At 42.5% G+C, this 19,065-nt stretch overlaps 1 protein-coding gene across 3 annotated transcripts in view; it reads left to right on the top strand.

The window, feature by feature from the left end:
- The window catches only part of DNAJC11 (DnaJ heat shock protein family (Hsp40) member C11), a 1,614,167-nt gene that overhangs the window by 35,980 nt on the left and 1,559,122 nt on the right, over positions 1-19,065 (top strand). The window lies entirely within an intron of this gene.

Here is a 19,065-nt window from a genome sequence, read left to right as displayed (position 1 = left end):
TTTGCTCAATGTCAAACTTCACTCTCTTCACCTAACAGCATGGCATATTCTGTTTTGAACCATAGAGGGTCTCATCTTCCACAACAAGTTTTGAATGTGATTTTGGAAGCTAGAAGGCCTAGTACAAGGAAAGTGTATGCAGATAAATGGAAGAGATTTTTGTTTTGGAGTGCAGCTAAGGATTTGGATGTTTCTGAGCCTAATTTAAGTGTGGCTCTTCAATATCTTACTGAGTTATTGGACAAAGGTTTGTCCTTCTCTTCTATTAAGATTCATGCTGCAGCAATTTCAGCTCACTACGACTGTGACCCACCATTGTTTTCTCATCCTTTGTTCAAGCAATTTCTTAGAGGGGCAAAGAATATAAGACCCCACCTAAAAGCTCCTACTCCTGCTTGGGATCTCAATTTTGTGTTGGAGAAACTCACTCTACAACCTTTTGAGCCTGCAGCTACTGCTGAGTTGAAATATTTGTCATGGAAGACTGCTTTTTTGTTGGCCATTACCTCTGCAAGAAGGGTTTCTGAATTGCAGGCCCTTATGGCAGTTGAGCCTTTCTTAATTTTCCATAAGGATAGGGTATCTTTACGTACTAATCCTTCATTTATGCCTAAAGTGGTTTCTAGTGTGGCTTTAAACCAGACTATTCATTTGCCTACTTTTTATGCAAATCCCCAAAATAAAGGGGAAAAGATTTTGCACACTTTAGATGTACACAGGCAGTTGCGATATTATTTGGACAGGACTAAAGGGTTCAGGCAATCTCAGCAGTTATTAGTTTCTTTTGCTTTGTGTTCTCAGGGCAAGCCTGTGTCAAAACAAACTATTTCTAAGTGGATTGGGTTTTGCATTGCTTTCTGTTATTCCCATCATGGCAAAGAGATTCCAGCTGGGATTAGGCCTCATTCCACTAGGGCTACTGCCACTTCAACAGCTTTTTTGAGGGGGGTGGCAACTAAGGATATTTTGGAGGCAGCTACTTGGAGTTCAGTGCATACTTTCTTTAGGCATTACCACCTTCCACTGTACTCTAAATCCAGGGCTGGTTTTGCCACTGCTGTTTTGCAGGGCATTTTGGCAGCTCCTTCTTCATTATAGTTTAGCCATCCTCCCTTACCTCTGCTTTGGGATTCTACCCAAGTGTTAGGACTGCAGCAATGTGGGATGAAGAACATAGTACAGTTTTGTACCTACCATAAATGTAGATGTTCGAAGATCCACATTGCTGCAGTCCAATTTACCCTCCCTCCTTCCCCTCTGTAGTTTGAGGTGGTTGTGTGGGCTGGGTTTTCAATCTGAGGTATATTGTATATATTGTTTATATTGTACATATTTTTAGTGTTAGGTTGGTTGATTGTTTGGTTGTTGTCTATGGGTTTTGACCTTTCTTTTTAGGGTCTTCTGACATCTGGGGCAAGAAAAGACTGAGGATATGACGTCGGTCATGCGCATTTGTACCCTGACGTTCTGATGTCAGTCAAATGCGCCTTGACCGACGTCAGCCTTATACTCTGATATTCGGGCCGACCGAGGGACAGCGGACTACCCAAGTGTTAGGACTGCAGCAATGTGGATCTTCGAACATCTACATTTATGGTAGGTACAAAACTGTACTTTTCAGTGACTTGCTTAGAGTTGCTTAGTAGACAAACTGTGGATAAAGGAATCAAAATCCTGGCTACAGGAAGTGGATCATTAATAGCCCATCCTGTGCTCTAACTGTAATGATTAAGGTGTGTGTGTATATGTATAATCTATGTACATGCAATTTTATATATATATATATATATATATATATATATATATATGTGTGTGTGTGTGTGTGTGTGTATATATATATATATATATATATATATATATATATATATATGTGTGTATGTATATGTGTGTGTGTAGAGAGAGAGAGATGGAGATGTATATGTAATATATAGGGTGGCACAGCTGGTAGCATTGTTGCTTTACAGCAAGAGGTTATCTGATTCAATTCCTAGCTGAAGTGCCTCCTGTGTGGAATCTGCATATCCTCCCTGTGTTCATATGTGTTTTCACCAGGTGTTCCTTTTACCTCCCACATTCTCAAGATGTGCAGTAGGGGTATCTACCTCTCTGAAGTCCAGGCCAACACGAAGGGACTCTGGCTGAAAAATTTCGCAGACGATTGCAAGTTGGGGGCCATTATTAACTCCCCAAGTGATATTGACATCCTACAGAGTGGCCTCACTGAGATCAACGACAGGTGGCAAAACCATGGCCTTAAGCTCAGTGCCAAAATATTTGTCATCCCCTTTGGGAAAAACCCAGTTCCCATGAATTACCACATCGTTGGTAGTCCACTGAACACAGAAGGCGCTAGAAGAGATGTGGGAACACAGGTTGACAGCAACCTCTCTTTTGACCACTACATTGCCACTGTGGTCAGAAAGTCCTTCTATATGCCACATCTAATTACTAAGGGTTTTGCATCCAGGAAGAAAGAGGTCTTTGTCTCCCTGTACTCTTCCCTCATTAGACCAGTCATCGAGTACAATGCCCCATTTGGCATGTACCTCACTAGACACCTGCAATAACTGGAGAGGCTGCAAAAGTACCTTACAAAGAGGATCCTAGGCCTTAAACACTTGTCATATATGGAAAGACACAAAAAATCTCCAACTATTCTCTGTCTCATATCGCCTATTTAGAGGCGATCTCTGCTTGACTTACAAAGCCATGTCTGGTCTAGCTCTGTTAGAAACGCTACAGCTAAAGAAATGCCAGTCCCTCCACACCACACACTCCAGAGACCTCAACCTCATTACCACAATCAACAGAATGTGCTGGAGGGACAGGTTCATAACCCAGAGACTGCCCATGCTATGGAATAGACTTCCCATACATGTCAAACAGAGAACCTCACTGGCCCTCTTCAAGAGAAATCTTGATGAGTGGATGGGAAATAGAAAGTTCACCCCGGGGAACACTCCAGTGGCTCAACTCAACAAAGGCACTGGGAACTAAGGTCAGGTGGCACGATGCCAGGGTAATCCTATGGGCTAGGCTTGTAAAGGCTAGAGGGCAATTAGCCTAGTGCGCACCTATGGACTGGGCATTCTAAAATGACCGTAGATGTTTGTGTTACATAGAAGCTTGACTGTGGTATGGCTAGCTACCAGGCAATGTGAACACTGGCTCTAGGTGATGGTCACTTTTGATGCGACACCCTGACCCATGTACAAAAGGGGGTGATGCATTTTGTGTGTGTGTGTGTGTGTGTGTATAGAGACACACGCATACAATGAAAAAATTCAAATGAAAGTTCACATGTAGCTGTCTTAGTTTTGCAGCCAGGTTTAGTGCAGTTAAATACAGCAGTTATGCAGTTAGGATAGTTTGGTAAGGTAAATAGTAAAAACTGTGAGATAACACAACGTTTTTCTTGTGAATCTAGTGAAGTTGTATGTACTTTAAGGTTCCCATATGGTCTAGTTTATATAGGTCAAACAGTAGAAAATTTAAAACCATAATGTAGGCAAACGTTAGAGGCATTAACCATAATAAAGAAAATAGTTCTGTGGCTACTATTATTTCCCATTATCATAATAATAATGATAGTATACCATTGGGAGGCTTTAGTTTTATAATAATTAACTCCAAGTGAAAAGGAAGTTGTGTAAATGTAAAGGACTTACCATATTTATAAAGGAAAGTGTATTATTTTAACATTCAGTACTTTGCAGCCTTATAGTTTGAATCATGGAAGTGCATGGAAGTGTGTCTTAAGGTAGTCTTTTGAAGTAATGGTTCTTTAAGTGGTTTGACTGCTGTTTGAGTCTTATTTTTATTGGATTTATTTATTGTCATTTGATTACCATGAAATTCCGACTGAGTAGGAGCCCATTTTCAGCAGAGGCCCAGGGAGAAAAGCTCCAAAGTATTACAAAACATTTTAATGGCAATAATTTTATAATCTTCAAAAAATAAAAAGGGTGGGTTAAGAGAGACCTAATGAGGACATCTGAAGTAGAAGTTTGCTGTGGCAAACTGTATTGAAGGCTTTAGAAATAAGGAAGAGACTAGTTTGCTGTGACCTCTAGCTTTATTGAGAGTATCTATATAGGTTAGAAGTGCAGTATTAGTACTATGGGAAGGGTAGAAGCCATGTTGTGTGGGGTATAGAGATTCTCCCTGAATGGGAATCCTTGATTAGAGGTGCTACACTATCTGTATTGCAGTTTCTAGTGGCGAGTTACTGGGAGAGGGGTTAGAGTTTAATTTTTGGCTTGGATGCAGGATTTCTTTAATGGCTATCCAGAATTTTTAGGGTTGTGTTTATAATTATTCTGAAAGTTGTTAGTTTTTTCCTTCATTTAGCTTTTCTTCCTGGGCCTCTGCTGAAAATTGTCTTTGTTTCAAGTCTGACTTTCCCGGTTAATAAATGTTAAATAAATAAATAAAATACATTTTCTTTTTAGTGTTATTTGAAGCATTCTGAAGATTTCAAAATATTGTGGTGTTTGTTAATGCAGGTAGAGAAAAAGCATAAATATACATTCTACTTTTTATGAATAGCCAAACTGCAGTATTTGATGTTCTTTGTATTTCAATGTTGCAGTCATCACATTTGGATTATCTGCTTGCAGTAGCCCTCAGTTGGCCTGATTATCAAAGTCTTGGGTCCTGCGTCGGTTGCTGTCTCATCTTCAGTGGCGTCAGGTAGTCAGGGGTATAAAGCATGCAGCCGACGCCATTACATCAGTCTTTCTTGCCATGCGGTGCCCGAAGCAGAAGCAGTTTGCAAGTTCTGGTCGGTTAACTCCTGAAATTTTTATTTTTGAGTTTCAGAACTGAAGTCTTCAACTAAAGCTAAGTACCCCGTTGGGGAAACTTTTTCTTGCTCTAAACCGATGTCAGTAAAAGTCAGTAAATGTATTTCTTGTGGAAAGCAAATACCTCACAAAGCTTTTCATTCGTACTGTATTCCTTGCCTAGGCCCTGACCACGACGTACCTCGCTATCGGTTTTGTGCCTTATTTAAGCTTCTAAATATTTTGGTACTCTGTTCAATTATCCAGATATGTCTTCGGTAAGCCATCCGACTACCGACATTCCGAAACAACACAAAGATAAAAACAGAGACAGGCCACTTGGGTCCAAAGCTGTCTCCCGCCGACGCTTCTCCTAAGCCAATCGCCAGTTCGCCAGTACTCAGTGAGGCGCTTTTACAGCCCCTGATGCCCGCTACTTCAGATTTGCAGACCTCTACTGAGACCCATATGGAGTCCGGTATGCCGCGAAATACTTCAACTGTGGAACCTGCAGATGTCTCTATCTTGGATGGGTCTGGAGCCGCTGTGCAGGCACCGGCTTCAGAGGGTGTATTCAGGCCTACTGACTTGCATATTCAACTGACGCCATCTTCTTCTTCAAGGCTTAAAACACAAACTATGCCTAGAAAACCGTCCCCCAGACCGCATGGTCAGGCCTCTATGCCTAAAAAACAGAAGAATGGCTGAAGACCTTATTACTTTAATCAGGGGAAGCCAACCTTCCCCCTCTAAGAGACCTAGGACTGAATTTGCTTATGATACTTCTGACCAGGATTCCGAAATTTCTGTTTCCTCTGATGACCAGGATTTATCCTTATCTACCCATGAGGATTCTGATGCTGAGGACTCTATTCCCTCTGCCCAGCCCCCCTCCCCCCCGAGGATTTCTCTTTTGGTGAAACCCTGCATACTCTTAGGGAGCATTTTCACTGGGAAAACCAGGATTACTCTGATTCTAAAAAGAGGCTTAGGGATTTCTTACTCCTGCCCCAGCACAGGCCTTTAGCTATCCCTCCTGTACTAGACATTGTTGATGTTGCCTTTTCTGAATCTAGCTTGGCCACTGACACTCTACCTCCTGCTCCCAGAAAACCTGATAGATATTATAGGGTTCCTGACTCTTACAAGTTCCTTTTTAAAAATCCTACTGCGGATCCTGAGACCATTTCACAGGGACCCAAGGGCATTAAGGCTACTACTGCCAAAAATCATACCCCCTCTGATAGAGACTCCAGGGCATTGGATAGATGGGGTAAGAAAGTACACACTTCAGCAACTTTGGCCATTAGGGCCTTAATCTGCCAGTTTCATATTTTAAAGTAATCAGCAGCATTTTATTGGATTGCTTAAACAGAAAATTATGTTGATTCCTAATTGTGCTGAAAGTAAGGATTTACAGGATTTAATGCATTCTGCTGAACTGGTTGGAAAGCATACTTTGCAATGTGGTTTTGATTCACTAGAGGCATCTTGCAGGGCTGCCATCACCGGGTCTGTACTTAGAAGGCATGCTTGGCTTAAGGAGCAATCTTTGCCAGATCATGTTAAAGCTAAATTGCTGGATGCTCCCTTAAATCAGGACCGCCTGTTTGACAACAAAGCAGCAAAAGTTCTTAAAAAGATGGAGGAAAAAGCTAAATCTGTGCAAACTGTTAAAGATTTCCTACAAGTACAGCATCCAAGATTTAGTAGGCATTGGCCTTCTAAGAGTTGGTCTTTTCCTGCCTCTTCCAGGCCTTCTCAGTCCAAACATAGAACCAGCAGAACACCCAGGCTTCAGTCCCAGGGTACGCACAGGGCTAAGCAGTGGGGGGCTCCCACTTCCAAATCAGGGAGTAGTAAGACTCCCCCCTATGGTAAACTGTCTCAACGACTTAACTTCCAAGCACTTCTGAACTGACTACTCCTTTAGGGGGAAAGATTGATCTGCAGGCAAAAAACTGGGAACTCATTACCCAGGACAAATGGGTTTTAAATATAGTTTCCCAAGGATACAGATTTCACTTCCACACGTTACCAACCCCAAACGGTTGGCCAGATCTATCCCCAAATCAGTGGGCAGAGGCTCAAAAGCAAGTACTCTCTCTCTTAAGCATAAAGGCTATTCAGACTGTACCAGAAGAGGAAAAGGGACAAGGTTTCTACTCGAGACTTTTCCTGGTACCCAGAAAAGACAACTCATGGCATCCTATCCTGGACCTTTCTATATTAAACACCTTTTTGGGGATTCCAAAATTCAAGATGCTAACTCTTCACCAGTTGCTTCCTATGCTAGGCAAAGATGCCTGGTTGGCAACACTGGATTTAAAGGAAGCCTACCTGCACATCCCAATTAGGGAATCTTGCAGAAGATACCTACTCTTCAAAGCAGGCTACGTGCACTATCAGTTCTCTGCACTGCCCTTTGGCTTATCTACTGCGTCCAGGGTATTCACAAAGTGCTTAGCTCCAGTCACTGCATTTTGCAGGCAAAGAAATATTCAGACATACCCGTACCTGAACGATTGTCTGATTCAGGCAGAAAGTCAGGACATACTTCCGAATCATCTGGCATTTGTATAAAAGGTGCTAACTTGTCTGAGGTACACCATAAACAAAAAGAAATCACATCTGGTACCCTGTCAACAAATTATATTCCTGGGAGCAAGCTTGAACACAACTTCCCAGATGGCTTTCCTCACGCCAGAGAAACAAATTCATTTGACAACTTACTTCAAACTAATGGCCACAAAAACCCTGCCATCTGCAAGGCAAATACTGCAAGCCTTGGGGTTCATGGCCTCCTGCATTCTACTAATTCCATATGCAAAACTGCATATGAGGAAACTACAGTGGTATCTAAAAAGCCTATGGTGTCAACATTCTCAGGATCTAGAAGCAATGATCCCCTATCATACCTTGCCTACAGTTAGAGTTCCTTTGGTGGGCAGAGGCCTGCCACCAAAACAAGGGACTACCATTCACTCTACCCCCTGCCACCCAAGCCCTAACAACAGATGCATCAGACTATGCATGGGGGGGGGGCTCACCTGGCAGGGAAGTGCATTCAGGGCAAATGGAACCCAAGCCAAATGCACCTGCATGTCAATCAAAAAGAAATGTTAGCTGTACAGAATGCTCTGACAGTCTTCAAGGAACACATTCTTCCAGGACAATTAATGGTAAGGACGGACAACACCACTGTTATGTGGTACATAAACAAGCAGGGGAATGCCCATTCTTACCCCCTCTGCAGACTAGCTATGGCTCTGTGGAACATAGCCTTGAGCTACCAAGTGTATCTACAGGCTCAATTCCTGCCAGGAAAACTAAATACACTGGGAGACGAACTCCGCAGAAATCTCATGGACCCACACGAGTGGAAACTGGAACCAAAGATTTTCAGCATGTTGATAAACAAATGGGGGAGCCCAGATATAGACCTGTTTGCCTCCCCCCAGAACTACCAATTGGACAAATTCTGCACAAGGACTCCCCACAAACAAGCTTGGAAAGTGTATGCTCTGTCCTTCAGCTGAAAAAATTTAGCAGTTTATGCCTTTCCTCCTCTGCCTCTCCTCTCCAATGTACTACTAAAGATCAAACGGGACAAACCAAGGATGATACTGATTGCACCAGACTGGCCACGCCAACACTGGTGTACCCCCTCTTGCGCAGTTTGTCACTGCTGACTCCATGGCACCTGCCTCAGACCCCTAGCCTGCTGTCACAGCAGGAGAGCCAGATTCTGCACCCTCAGCTTCAAACCCTGAACCTGGCAGCCTGGCTAATTACCTAATCTCTCCGTTACCATCCCTCAGTGTTGGATGTCATTTTGGAGGCAAGGAGGCATAGTACTAGAAACTCTTATGCTGAAAAATGGAAAAGATTCTGTGCCTGGAACCAAACTCAAGGGGTGGGCACAAGCAGCGCCCAATTTACCTCAGATTCTTCAATATTTAACTGAGATGCTTCACAAGGGCCTCTCCTTTTCCGCCATTAAAATTCACTCCTCAGCCATTTCAGCTCATTACAACACAGAACCACCCCTCTTGTCTCATCCACTGCTCAAGCAGTACCTCAGAGGGGCCACAAATTTAAGACCACCCAGGAGAGTCCCAGCTCCAGCCTGGGACCTTAACTTTGTATTGGAAAAACTCACTCTTCCTGCTTTTTAGCCAGCTGCACTCTTCCTGCTTTTTAGCCAGCTGCAAGTGCAGAGTTAAAAATTCTTTCTTGGAAAACAACCCTTCTTTTTAGCAATCACTTCAGCAAGAAGGATATCTGAACTACAGGCCCTTATGGCAGTGGAGCCTTTCATCATCTTTCATGCGGACAGGGTGTCCTCAGGACCAATCCCTCCTTCATGCCCAAGGTGGTATCCAGTGTGGCTCTTAATCAGTCCATTCATTTGCCAACCTTTTTTTCTAATCCACAGAACAAAGGGGAACGGATACTGCACTCCTTAGATGTTCACAGACATCTTAGTGTTTACTTGGACAGGACTAAACCTCAAAGGAAATCTGAACAACTGCTGGTGTGGAATTGTTAAATCAGGTCAAATTATCAGAGAGTAATCCATGTATAGCCTATACAAAGCAATTAACAGTGAGGTACAACATAGAACAGGTTTTCTTTCATTTCCTGAATGTAGAAACCTGGCATCTAGGGAGACTAACGGGCATATGCAGTGTAATCTATTGGTCAAGAGAAAAGACAGTGGCCAGCTTAGTAAGTCGCCCATAGATTGCAAGGACTACCCTTTTGGAGGGAGATTTTAAAGCCACTTTCCAGTACAGAGCATGCATGTATTTGACTTGTTGAAATTAATACACTGCAAGCATCTTTTTGTTGAATTTGCTTACGTTATACAGTGACAAAATTCTCAGTGAAAATGTTTGGGAGTCGGGCCCTGTGCCAGAACTCCTACAGTATCTAGGTCAGATGTAGTGACCACAGGCTATTGTACAATGACAAAATTCTCAATGAAAACATTTGGGAGTTGAACCTTATGGCGGAGGTCCTGCAGTAGCTGGGTCAAATGTAATGACCACATGCTATTGTATAGTGACATAATTCTCAGTGAAAACCTTTTGGAAGGTGGCCTTCTGGCATAGCTCCTGCATTGTCGAGGTCTGATGTAGTGACCACAGGCTAAATCATGGATGAGTTTTACTTTTAGGTTTATAGACGAGTACTAGTCTAATAATGACTTTTTTTTTTTTTTTTTAAACCTAGCCATACATTCCAAATCTCTGACAAATTCAGGTACCCTTGGTAAGTGTAAGCAAGGGCCTGGGAGATGTACTGTTTACAGACTGCCAGTATCCATTAAAGACATAGGTTCCAAATTGGGGATGAATTTCCTGTATCCCATCCAGTTATCCAAGTTGCACTTGAATTGGGTTAGGGAGGAGCTCTGCTTCACATAGATGGGAAGCCTGTTCTAGAGAAGGGGTAGTCTCTGGGATACATACTCTTCTCTCCAGCAGGTCCTGTTTATATCACAGGCAAGATTTTTAGTCTTTAGAACAGGTAATTCTAGTGCTTTTTGTTTTGCAGATAAGCAAGAGGTCCATCAGAGTGGAGTCCGAAGATGCCTTGTATGCCAGGCACAGATCTCCCCTTGACAGCCTGTTGGGAGCAGAATACAGCAGTATGGCTTTGAGGTGGTCTGCATAGGACATGTTATTTATGCCCTATTTTCTTTTTACTGAGGAACCTCTTTGGATGTTCCAATTGTTGGATGTACCTGGTTACATAGATACCAAAGGGACCATTCTACTCAATGACATGTCTGATAAATGCTAAATACAGTGGCCCAATGACCTTCTTGAACCTAGATGCCATTTCTTTGTTTAAAAGTTGGACAACATGGAGATTTCCTCACTACCATAAACACAGGATTGTCAGAGGCTAGATTGCTGTCTATATGCGTTGCCAGGTACCTGACTACTGGTTCAGCTCTTAGGGGTATGTTGTCAATTTGATAGTTACCAGGGGTGGCTGACTTTCCAAAGGATACTGTTGCACATTTGACATTTAATTTTAGTCTAAGGCTCCGATATCAGTTGTTTGTCTGTGTCATCCCTTCTTAATGCCAGTGGGGGATTTTGTGAATGCTCCTAATTTGCAATAATCTGGAAATTTGGTTAGCCAGAGGCCCTTGGCGTTATCTACCTCTCTGAATTAAAAGCTACCAAAGAGGAGCGGGCTCATGACTGATTCCTGAGGGTCTCCACCTCTACAAAGAGGCCAGTTACCAGTAGACTCCCCAATAGTAACTTCGTCCTGTTCATGAGCCAGCTATCCACCGGGTGACATAACGGTTTATATGTAATCTCTCGAGTTTATCAACAATGCCCAAATGGGGTATTGTGTTAAATGCCTTGCGCTGGTCAAGGTAGGCAGTATGAATCATTTTACCTTCATTCATTGCTTTTAACCTTATCAAAGTCCGCGAGGTTGATTAGGCATGACCTGCCCTTGATGAAACCAAACTGGGTTGGATCCAGTGTCTTAAGGTTTCCCTCGCCATTATTGATCATTTACTTTATAAATCTTTCCATAGCTTTGCATATGAGACTAGAGAGACTTGTGGGTTTGTAGTTTCCAGGGTCTGTAAATAACACGCCTTTTCTTTTTAATTGCTGTAAATTTTGAATAGTGTCTGTCACGTAATTTTTGTGTTTGAAGGCATTAGCTTAGGTGCTAGAGTACATGTTTCTTAAATAATAAATACATTTTTAGTATAATTCCCTGCATAAATATACAGGTCTGTAGAATTACCTTACTTTTTGTCTATCTATCTGAAGTAGTTCTGATCCCCACTGACGTACACTTTTCTGTTTCAAGAATATACATTTCAGGCCCTACATCTACCTTTTATGTCTTAATTCCTTCAGTTTAAAATGAACCACCCACTGTGAGCTGTCCACCATATCCTTGCCAAATTGTCTGTTGGACGCTTCTTTTCTTACTTGCCCTCAAACAGTGTAATACATCCAGATGTAATTCCTCTTTTCTCTTCATTTTTCTGGCTGAGAAATTCATTGCTGTTAGTCAGCCTCATACCCCAGCTTTGCCATTCCTTTCATGGTTTTATAACGTACATGGCATGCTTTTTGCCAGCCTGACTGTTCTTTCCATTTGGCTCTTGAAATGTAGGGTACCCAATACGTGCCACAATCTCTGAAATCTACGCCTTGCATTTTGCATTCCTGTATCTTGTTTTCTTTCATATCTGTTAGCATGATTTGTAATCGGTATAATGTGTGTGCGCACGCGTGACAGATTTTGCATTATGCATTTTAGGATGTTTCACAGTTGCATGAAAGCACATTTATGTTGCACTGTAAGGAGGTATTCACAGGTCTGATTTAACACCTTGTGTAACTTCAGCAGGCACAGTAAGGAACTCTTCATCACTGTGAAGGGGGGATAGTGGCAGTATATTAAAATCTTATTACAGAAGGAATTTCTCATTTAAGTTTGTACTAACCTTAGTCTTTCTGGGACTGCTGCTGATCATTTATTTGTGTGAAGTACAGACAGTCTTTGTCTGACTTGTTTGATCTTGTATGAATGTTTTAAAATGACCTCAAGAAGACTTCAGAAAAGACTGCATATTTTGTTGGTCCAAAGTGGACGAGCTGTGGCTGACGAGAACTGTGCTTTAAAGCTCCATCTAATTATAGGGCACTTTATGGTCCCTGAACTCTGAGCAGGAATGCCACTGTAGTTTACAAAGGAGTGTAGGTGATTGGAGGAGATGATCCTGGATAGTAGATTTTGCCCTGGTGTACTCATCATTAAGGAAGGAGGGCAAGTAGAGGGAAAAATCTACCTTTTGGTAGATTATACTACTCATTATGACAACGCAGTTGGTCTGTGGATGGCAGCTTTAGAAAGATGTTCTGTTATTTGGTAGCTGAAGTTTAGAACTAACCCTAGGCAAAGTGATTTTCTTAGAAAGAAGGACAAGAATTCCTGTAAGTAATGTTTGGCATGCAGCATTAAGTTTGGCAGCCTTTCTGGGAACCTTTTGAAGTTTTCAGAGACTGCAATAACTATTCTCAGAGTAGCAGAATCGTGACTGTGAATGAGGAGATTTTTACAGTAAATCTGAGGTTGTGGTACCTCTGAGTAGTCCCCCTACTCTACTCTTAGCTACTATTAGTAGAAGGGGTGTTGGGGGTACAGTCCTGCATGTCAAAGTGCAGAAATATTTGAAAGGTGTAACAGTTTTTGAATTTGCTGCTCTTCATAGGAATGTTTATTTTTCATAGTGTGTGTATTGCATTATCTTACCTCACACCCCTGATAGGGAGCCAGATTTACTAAAGCAATAGATATGTAATGTTTTGTAATGGACTTTGTAAAGTCACCTAGTTCAGGGAATAAGGCTGACCGTGTATACAAATAATAGCAACTTTATGACAGCTATAGTTCCTTGCTGAAAATGTCTCTGCTTGGATTGATTTATTTCTAATTATTCGTGAGATCACTGCACCACCTTAATATTTGCACTGCAGTCTGTTTCGCTTATAATTTATGAATGGATTCAGGATATTTCCAGTAGTAGGGTGAAAAATGTCTGCTTTGGTGAAGTTGCATTGAGAACCATCTGCATTGTTTTCAAGTCTGTATAGTTCTTTATGGTTCATAGGTTCATACTAGGCTATCTGCCCTAGGGCATTTATAAGCCTAGCCAGAGTGTGTTTGGCTTTCGCCACCCATTTTAAATTAATTTTGCTATGCCCTTTTTCGAGGTTAGTATACTGTGCCTCTGTCTAACACTGACACAGAAGTGATACCCGGGGTAAACCTGCGATCTCCCATCCACTCATCAAGATTCCTCTTGAAGAGAGTCAATGAGGGACTCTGCCTAACCTGGACTGGGATTTTATTCCAGAGTGAAGGGAGCCTCTGGGTTATGAATCTGTCCCTCCAGCATGTCCTATTTATTTCAGTGTTGAGGTTCAAGTCTCTCGAGCGTGTACCTCGATGGGATTTGGATTTTCTGAGGTGCAGCATGTCCATTAATTCCGGGTTGGACATGGCTTTGTACGTCAGGCACAGATCGCCTCTGAGCAGGCGGTATGCCACTGAGTAGAGCTGAAGTATCTTTAACCGGGCAGCATATGGCATCTGTTTGAGCCCTTTGAACCTCTTGGTGAGGTACTTTTGGGGTCTTTCCAGTTGCTGCAGGTGTCTGGTAAGGTACATCCCAAAAGGGGCATTGTACTCAATTATGGGCCTGATGAAGGATGAGTAAAGAGGCACGATGACCTCCCCTGATCTAGATTTATTTATTTTATTATTTTATTTTTATTTAACATTTGTTGACCGGGAATGTCTGACTAGGTTCCACAGAGCCTGTTTTCAGCGGAGGCCCGGGGAGAAATGCTCCAGATGCATGTCTTTGGAATGTGGGAGGAAACCGGAGTACCCGGAGGAAACCCACGCGAACACAGGGAGAACGTGCAAACTCCACACAGAAGGCACCCCAGCCGAGAATCGAACCGGAGAACCTCTTGCTGTGAGGCGACAACGTTAACTGCTGCACCACTGTGCCGCCCACATGTGAATCCCTTCATGATTAGGTGGGCTATATAAAATGTTTTTCTAACCACTTTGGCCACATGGTTGTCAAATGAGAGATTGCTATCAGCTTGGGTCCCCAGGTCCCTAATTACTTCTTCTGTACTTAATGGATTACCACCTATGTGGTAATTTGTGAGCACTTTGTTTTTGCCAAAGGGGATGACTATACAATTTTTGGCATTTAGCTTGAGGCCATGGCTCTGGCACCAGTTGTCTGTTTCTATGAGGCCCTTTTGGAGGATGCTTGTGTCGGCTGGAGAGTCTATTATGGCACCCAGTTTGCAGTCATGTGCGAACTTGGTCAGCCACAGTCCTTCTGTGTTGGCCTGTACCGCCGAGAAATATATATCGAACAAGAGAGGTCCCAGGACTGAGCCTTGTGGGACGCCACTTGTAACTGGTTTGGAGTCTGACATGGCTCCAGCAATTCTAACCATGTGGATTCTGTCCTTGAGCCAGTTTGCAACCCTTCTAGTGACATAGGGGTTTATATTTAAGCTGGTGAGCTTATCTATAATGCCCGAGTGGGGTATTGTATCGAAGGCTTTTGCGAGGTCCAGGTAGGCTGTGTGGACCACCTTCCCCTCGTCAATGGCCTTGGTGACTGTTTCAAAGAAATCGACCAGGTTTAAGAGGCAACATCTGCCCTTAACAAAGCCGAACTGGGTAGGATCCAGTGTCTGTAGGTCCCCAATATCTTTATTTATGAAGTCCATGATGATCCTTTCCATAGCTTTGCAGACCAAGCTAGTCAGGCTTATGGGGGTGATAGTTTCCAGGATCCGTTGAGACACCACCTTTGTGGAGAGGGACCACTGTTGCTGTACGCCACTCTTTGGGTACATATCCTGTAGTAAGGCTGAGATTGAACAGTAGTTTTAGGTTTGGGTTTAGCTCTTCTTGGAGTTCATGTAGGACACAGCCCGGGACACCGTCTGGTCCCATTGATGCTGTGTTTTTTGCTTTGGAGAGGGCAGCTCTTACCTGAGCATCTGAGATGTCAGGGGAGCAGCACTCTGCTGGGATAGATATTTGCCCTTTAGTTTTTATTCTAGTATAACTTATTAAGGAGGTTTTGTCTGGATTATCATGATTCATTCTGGAATCTATTCATTTCCTTACTAAGACCATGGCTAGTTTGCCACAAATCATTCTAAGTACTGTACAGATAACTTGCAAGGCTGCATTGTGAGTACTTTAAATATCATTTCATTGGTGTGGCTACATCTGGAGTATTGTTTGTTTCACAGTTAATATAATTCATTATTGAGGCTGTAGTGAAGTCTGATCATATGCATTTTAATGCAAGTAAGCATGAAGATCATGTACACCTTACCATATATAACCCTCAAGATGTTAATCCCCACTTCCCGGAAAATATGTTAGACCAGGGATGAACTTTTGGGTACCCATATCCAATCATTAAGGACAGTCTTAAATGAAACAAAAGTCTTACTTGCTTAACAAGCAGAAGCAGTTTGTTACAGAAATGGGGCAACCATTGGGTTATCAACCTATGCCCCAAAGTGTTTTATTTTTATGTCGTTGGAGGTTCAGATCCTTGGTTTCAGTGTTTGTCTCCTACTTCATCCTGTGAAGGTATGAGAGATCCATTACAGTTGGGGCCTTTGATGGCAGAAATGAATGGGGATAGCTGTCTATGTAAGAGTCTATACAGTATAAGAGTATAGGGATAAGGCTTCTACTCTGTCTTGTTAGCCAAAGATTTTTAGGCCTGTAATCTTTTTCATCAGAAACCTTTGGGACCTTTCTAGCTGTACATATGTCTGGATAGGTTCATATGGAAAGAAGCATTGTAGTCAGTAGCTGGTATAATTAGGGCTGAAGATAGAAGGACCGTTACATCCTTTGATGTAGATGAAATACCTTTGAAAATCATTTGTGCTAGGTAAAGGGCTTTCCTAACTACTGTTGCAGTATGGTGGTCAAAGGTGAGGAAACTGTCAGCTTGGGTGCTGATCCCTGGCTACTGTATCTGTATGAGAGGTGGGTTATTTGCAGTGGTCTGAGTGGGGGATGAGTGTTTTTCTGTAAGGCAACAATGTTCACTTTGTTGCATTTACTTTAGTTCTTACTGAAGCACTTCTGTATCAGGGGGAAAGTGGATGATAACACATAGGGCGCAGTCGTCAGTGAGTTTGGTTAGACGTAAGTATTTGAGGTATGGAGGTCAGAAAGCATATACAAAAAAGACAAAGTCTGAATACTTATCCCTTTGGTATTCCACTAGTCAGTTTCTGCAGTGGCACTTACCCTTTTCAGTTTTGTGTGTATGTGTGCGCTATCCTTTAGCCAGTTTGCAATTCATCTTAACATGTAGTGGTTTACCTTTAGCAGTTTTAGCTCGTTTACAGTACTCGCATGATGTAGTGTTGAACGCCTTGGTCAGATGCAGAAATGGTGTGTGGGCTGAGTGGCTGCTGTCTGCTGCCTCTGCAACCTTTTCCCAGAAGTTTACCAAGTTTAGTATGCATGGTCTGCCCTTGGAAAAACATGCTGTGGGTCAAGTTGTATGAAATTTTTAGAATCATAGTTTGAGGTGAGATATACATTCCAGCATCTTGTAAATTAAGATAGTCTGCATGGTCTGTAATTTGCAGTCTGTATGTTACAGCCCCTTTTGTGCATGGGCAACACCCACTACAGCCATTTTCCAGACCATAGGCACATACCCTCTGGCTAGGTTTAAGTTAAACAAGTGTAGGAGGTGCTCAGCAGTGGCATGTCTGACCCTATTAATTAGACATCCAGGTAAATTTGCTGAGGCTATAGAAGTATTTTTGGGTTTAGAAAGTACAACCAGGACATGCTCCATGGTGATCGTAAGGGGTGAGTGACACTCAAATATGTGGAATTCCAATGACTGTTCATTGATTTAAAATTAGTGCTAAAGCCAACAGCAAGAAATGTGTTTAGGATATGAGTGGGTCCTGCCATTTTGGATTAGTTCTACACATACAAAGTGCAATCAGTTTCATAATGTAACCACAGAAGGATTTGTAGTTTATCTTTGGCTTCTGATGCTGGTTTCAGTTCATGGGAGTTAAAAAGTTTTTTTCCTTTGTTTCTTTTGTTTATAGAGCTTATTTATAGTAGTAAACCACTAGAGTGGTTTTATTATTTTTTTTTTTACTTTCCCATTATACATGGCTATAATGAGGCTGCTAGATCTAATTCATTTTTTATGTGGGGGTTGAGTTCAGATGAAAACAGTGGCTGAAACATCATGGGAAGTGGTGAATTCCAAGTAAACTTGGTTGATCGTAGAATTAAAAAAAAATAATATATATTTAAAGTCCTTGCATTCGGAATTGTTTACCGTTGAGAAATTAGTGGCTACTAGTTTGTTGTCTGATGTAACAAGGGATGGAGATGTTAAAGGCTTGGTATACTTGGGGGTATTGGTGAGGTCAGGGTCCAGATTGTTCTGGTCCTTAGTGGTCTGGTTAACTATTTGTTCTAAGGAGTTAAACTCATTTACTAGGCCTGCAAATATTTGGGCATATACAGCTTTAGAGATATAGGTATATATGATTGGGGCCTGGTATAATGGTTATAGTGTTTGACTCACAGACACAAAATACAGTGATGTTCTTCATTCCACATTGCTGCAGTCCTAACCATTGGGTAGTCCGCTGTCCAGTCGGCCCGAATACCAAAGTATATGGCTGACGTCGGTCAAGGCGCATTAGACTGATGTCAGGACGTCAGGGTACTAATGCGCATGACCGACGTCATATCCTCAGTCTTTTTTGCCGCATGGTCCGATGCAGAAGCAGTTTTGCGAGTGCAGGTTGGCGTTCTGAAATTTTCTGAAGTCGGAGTTTCAGACCGAATCAAAGTTGGCTAAGTACCCCGTTGGAGAACATTTTGTTTTTTTCTTGCCTCAGTATTTAACCGGATGTCAGTAAATGTGAATATCTGTATTTCTTGTGGGAAACAGATACCTCATAGGGATTACCATACTTTGTGTATACCTTGTTTAGGGCCTGAGCACGACGTTGTTGGATGCCGCTCTTGTGCTAGATTTAACAAACGCACTATTAAGAGAAGGTTAGACTGTGCCAGGTTAGTGTTTGGGAAGCGTTGTAATTATAAAATGCCGCCGGATGCTCCGACGCCCGCTTCGTCCAAAAAGCGCAAGGACAAAGCAGCAAAGCCTAGAGTTGAAGAACCGCAGTCCCGGACGCCGGTTCTTTAGAAGGCTCAGTGGAGCCGGAGGTTTTGCCAGGAGTTTCTTTGGAGTCTCAGGCAGAGACTTTACTGTTACAGGATGTGCCCTCTCAGGAGGTAGGCCAGGCTGAGGGGCTTCTCAGGTAGCTGTACTTCCCTCTCTTCCTAAGGTGGTTCGAGCCTCTCCTTCTGTTTCCAAGACTTCTTTGAGAGGTAGGCCAGGTTTAGCTTCAGTGGGGCTTCTCCTAGCACTTCAGGTTCTGTGCCTAAGAAACATATGCTTAAAATGGCAGAGGATTTGATTACTATGATTAGGGGTTCTATGCCCCCTCCTGATAAGAGGCCTAGGGTGGAGCCTGAGTTTGAGAGTTTTGAGCAGTGTTCAGAGGCTTCTGAGTCTTCCACTGAAGACTTGCAGGAGTATCCTCCTTATTCTGATTCTGATGTGGATGATTCCACTCCTTCAGCTTCTCCTCCTGAG

The sequence above is a fragment of the Protopterus annectens genome, chromosome 14.part0 (genome assembly GCF_019279795.1).
Source record: "Protopterus annectens isolate FY-2018-M chromosome 14.part0, PAN1.0, whole genome shotgun sequence".
NCBI classification, from domain to species: Eukaryota; Metazoa; Chordata; order Ceratodontiformes; family Protopteridae; genus Protopterus; species Protopterus annectens.
This window is presented reverse-complemented; position numbering and strand designations above follow the sequence as displayed.